At 39.2% G+C, this 4871-nt stretch overlaps 1 long non-coding RNA gene across 1 annotated transcript; it reads right to left on the bottom strand.

Annotated features, from left to right (window-relative positions):
• Positions 1 to 837: 837 nt before the first annotated feature.
• LOC121147421 lies at positions 838 to 1568 on the bottom strand. The gene is made up of 3 exons (XR_005882381.1): positions 1424 to 1568; positions 1192 to 1253; positions 838 to 974 (listed from the first exon to the last, which is right to left on the bottom strand). It is a non-coding gene; the product is annotated as an uncharacterized LOC121147421 (long non-coding RNA).
• Between the last annotated feature and the right edge of the window lie 3303 nt (positions 1569 to 4871).

Below are 4871 nucleotides of genomic sequence, written 5' to 3'. Positions count from 1 at the left end.
ATTTTAACAAGAGACATTCTGTAAGAAGACAACATCAGAGACAAGCTTAGCCTAGAGTAAGTAGGGTGTCCTGAACAATACAGAAACAAACAAACAAACAAAGCAGTTATACACAGTTTAGCATAGCTGGCAAAGCTGCTGTTTACAACATGGGCATCTCATCTTGGCACTAGCTTGAATTTTGGCTACTCTACTTCTGATCCAGGTCCCTTATAATACACCTGGGAATGCAACAGAAGATGGTTCCCATAGCTCAAGTTCTTGGGGTCCTATACCCATGAGGCAAACTCAGAAGAAGCTCCTGGCTCCTGCCTGGCACAGCTCTGGCTATTGTAGCCATTTGGGGATTCAATCAGTGGATGGAAGCTATCTCTCTCTCTCTCTGCTTCTCCCTCTCTCCATCCCTGCCTTTTAATTCAATAAAATAAATCTTTTTAAAAATAAAAACAAAACCTTAAATTTACCAGATTCCCTAGAGCCAAGGATGATGGCAGATCCTTTAAATAGATCAGCTCTTAGAAAGCATGACTTGGGAATTACTATCTTCTCCATTTTATCTGAGGACACTGAGCATGGCCTCAATCACACTGTTGTAAATGGTGGAGTTAAGATTTAGCAGGCTGGTGCCCTCAAGGTCACTTCCTCAATCACTACACTACACAGCCTTTGGGAAAAGGCAAGTGTGAGGCCATCCAAACTTTTCATAACCCTCAAATATTGCCCACAGTTAGTCCTTTTCACATGTTTTATAGGAGAAATAGATCCAATTTTGCAAAAATGTTTCTACTAAGTGGGGCATTTCTTAAATAGATTCCTTATCTTGTTCCCTGTTCTGCTTATACAAGTTATACTTGCCTGCAGATGAAAAGGTGGAAGCAGCATGTGCCTGGAATACCAGATGTTTGCTCTACAATCCCCTTGACAGCAGTGTCTTGGGCAAACCTCCTCACCTCTCAGCGTTTGCACTGAATTTTCTACAGAAGAGAAGTAGAGGAAATGAGTCTCAAGTTACCTCCCAGGTCTCAAATTCTTTGATCATATTGTTTTCTGGATAAGCCAAAGGATTTATCTGTGGCACCTGTCCTGAGCTGTGAGGTCTCATCAGAGTTCAGAAGCAAGAAGTGAAAGTGATCATGAGTACAAGCACAGCTTTATCATGATCCTTATCCACAGCCTGATAGTGTGTTCTACCTTCTAACAGCCTCATCAGGAAACCAGCATCCTTGCAGAATAAAGCTTTCTACTGCAGGCTCCTAAAAACAGACGGAGAATAAATCCCCTGAACTGAAATACAATGAGCCCACTTCATAAAAGGAGTGACTTTCCTGTTTTCAGTTTCCTTTCACGTGGAAAGCTCTTGCCAGAGGCAAGCCCAAATCAAAATCACCCTTTAGGCTCAATTTATATGGTGGAATGAACCTACCTGCCCATCTCCCCTATGTCAGCACTTCAGGGGAGCAATGTTCTCTCCCTCCGTCTAAACAGCAATCTCCAACACACAACATGATCGAACGTCTACTTGGCAAGGCGGGAAATACTTTTCTTCATTTCTTCCTTCTTCTGTTTCTCTTCCTTTCATAGACACAAAAGGATTTCAAGAAGTCAATGGAAAGTGGAATTTAAAAAATAGGTTTGTTTTTCATGTGATAAATTTGAAATCATGCATTAATTTTCACAAAATACATTTTTAAAAATATTTATTTACTTATTTATTTGAAAGACAGAGAGGTCTTTTATTTGCTGGTTCACTCCCTGAATGACCACAAGCTCAGGGCTGAGTCAAGCTGAAGCCATGAGCCTACGACTGTGGGCGGGCCTCTCCTGGTGACAGGGCCAAAACACCTGGGCCATCTTTCTCTGCTTTTCCTGGGTATTAGCAGGGACTTAGATCAAAAGCAGAGTAGCTGGGATTTGAACCAGTGCCCATAGTGTATGCTGGCATCATAGCAGCAGCTTAATTCTGTGTCATAATGCTGCCTCAACCCCCTCCCAGTCCTGTAAATTAATTTTCCAAAGACTTTTTGAAGATTTCGCTCTGTATATGTTTCTCTCAAGGATCCTGACAAGGTTATCAGTTATTATCTCTGCTTGCAGCATGAATTGATACCTTTTATCCTAGTGTTTTGATTCAACCACAGGCAACTGCTAATCATATCATGACCTTTCACTTTGATCCTGACAAGATAAGAGAAAGCTAAGAAGAGAAAATGGAAATTTGCCTTTGAAAGACCCAAAGAGGCAAGAATGTTCATGGTAGGCTTAGGAAATGAAAAACCTGAGTAGAGTAAGTGCCCCTTTACAGAAGTAGTGGGACCTCAGTTTGGTGACGAATAGGAGTGACCGATGGAAAGGTTGAAATCCGGCTTCCGATGTGAGAGATTTTAAATCTCCTATTAGGGAGGGGGACCTAGTGAAGCTTTGTGAAACGATGTTATGAGATGACAAAATATCAGCAGGGGATAGGGCTGGTCAGCAGGAGGAAAAGGCCAGGGAAAGAGATATCAGGTGGGAAGCAATATACCAGCTGGCATTGCACAGCTAGGCATGAGCACAATTCATGGCCAGCAGGGCAGGGCAGGATCTCACAAAGTCTATAAGAGGTCACATTTGAGGCAACAGAGCTGTCCCTCACATGGGCAGGTTGACGTCTCTCTCAATCACTTTTCCTTTTGTTCTCTACTGTGACTTTGCCCTCTTCCCAGGATCTAGCTTTCTATGGCTTGTGCAAAGGTGGAAAGGGGGTCAGGGAACATAATTTATATTGTCCTTTTGGACCTGAGTAAAATCTCCAGGTTTTACCATAAGAGGATGACTTTTTTTTAAATAAAAGTATTTTTTCTTATTTTTAATATGTTTTATCTCTTGAGTACTTATATCATGAATACTATGTGCTATTAGTTTATTTGAATTTAAAATATTTTCTAGATAAGTTTTTCATACAAAAATCTAAATAATCCAAAGTCAAAATAGCTTACAAAGTCATCTCTGAAAAAAAACAAAGCTAACTCTGATTTTAAAGTCTATATTTAACACTGCCAGGGAAAGAAACACAGTTGGTTACTTTCCCAGAATATGCTAATTACCTAGAAAAATAATACTTTCTTATCTACCATTGGAGGAGAAGCTGACCAATAGAAAAGCAGCTCAGAACCTACACCCACTCCTTGTACAAAATAAGGTATGTTTGTACGCTCCAGTTAAGGCAAGCATTTGGTTGCTTGACAACCAGTAACAAATGTGCCTTTCATCATCTCTCACAATGTTACCTTGAGATTTCCAACTCTAATCTGAATGAGATTCTTAAGACAGAAGCCAGTTTAGAAAACTAGATGTCAACTCCAACAGGTTATAAGTATTTGTATACACTTCCAGCACAGGAGATATCAGAAACCATGGCAGTTTTCTTAATACCTCATACATTTTTTTCTGCTGTTTTCTACTTGCAAACAAACAAGACAAAACAAAACAAAAATCTCAAACTAGCTATTCATGTGTTTGATTCCACTGACAAAAAAAAAGTATACATGGCATATTCTTCATGAGGATGATAAGGGGATTCCAGGCCTGTTTCAGCCACATTTGAACAGCAGTGCATTTATAGGCATTTCTTGGTAATAAATGTTAAAGAACCTTGAAGGTACCATTTTCACTAAGTCATTTGGCACCATTTCCCACAGCTATAAGGGTACAATCTTAGTTTAAATGTGTCTGTAGTGTTTTATAACATTTCCAGTGATGTCATTTTTTAAATTTCATATTCATAATATCCTCCAATGCATTGTAAAATCTTCAAAGAATAACAACACTGCCTATTTTTATGGAACATTTGTGTTCTCTGCCTAATTGAATCCTTGTAGTAGTTCTATAAGTCAGGTAGAACAAGTTATCTTTAGAGCTGTTTATAGCTCATTAAAGAGGCATAGTTGCTTGCCTGAGGCCCTACATTGGTCAAAAGCAATGTTGGAGCCCTGGAAGGCTCTGAATTCAAATTCTGTAAAAAGATACATTTTCTTAGCAAGAGATAGAAGTGGGGTAGGCATTGTGGTGCAGTAGTTTAAGCTGCTGATAGGGACACTCACATTTCATATCAAGTCTTACTTATGCCTCCAATTCCAAATCCTGCCACCATGTGAGGGACTCAAATGCAGTTTCAGGGTCCTGTCCCATCCTTGGCTATTGTGGGCATCCTGGGAGGGAATCAGCAAATGGCAGAGCTCAGCATTAATTTAAACGTATCTATAGTAATTTATACTATTTCCTGTACTGTCATTATTTTTCAAGTTCATATTCATGAGCTCCTCCAATGAATTGTAAAATCTTCAAATAATAACACTGCCTCTCTTGTTCTATCAATCTTTCAAATACACAAATACATCTCTCTTAAAAGATACAGAGATGTAAGAAAATAGCAAGAATAAAGTATATGAAGAGGGGAAAAGCTTGCTTTTTCTTTCTCCATTCGTTTTTGATAGCCTTGCATACGATTCAACAGCTGGATAACAACACTACACTTTTTGAATTGTACTATTCACCTCTCTTAGGCACATGTCTACTGTCTCCTTGTGTTCCCTCAGTTTTCATAACAGCAGAAAGCATGCTCATATCATTCATTCATAGTTACAAACCCAGAGACTAACATAGCACCTGAGAGATGGCAGAAATTTCATAGCTATTTCTTGAAGTAACTTATGACAATGTCTCCTAGGTTAAAATTGCCTCAAAGGAAATTCAAACAGAAGATTTTAAGTTAGAACTAACATGTTTCAATTGAGACCAAGAATGTGATATGAGGTTAAAAGTTTTGAGGCAACAAAGTTTGTTTCGTCCTTAGGCTCCAAAGCCAGTATGGATTGTCAATGGGACTCTTTCCA

The sequence above is a fragment of the Ochotona curzoniae genome, unplaced genomic scaffold (assembly GCF_017591425.1).
Source record: "Ochotona curzoniae isolate NIBS_2020 unplaced genomic scaffold, NIBS_Ocur_1.0 scaffold_4506, whole genome shotgun sequence".
NCBI lineage: Eukaryota > Metazoa > Chordata > Mammalia > Lagomorpha > Ochotonidae > Ochotona > Ochotona curzoniae.
Note: the sequence above shows the minus strand (reverse complement) of the source record. Positions and strands in the feature narration are given on the sequence as shown.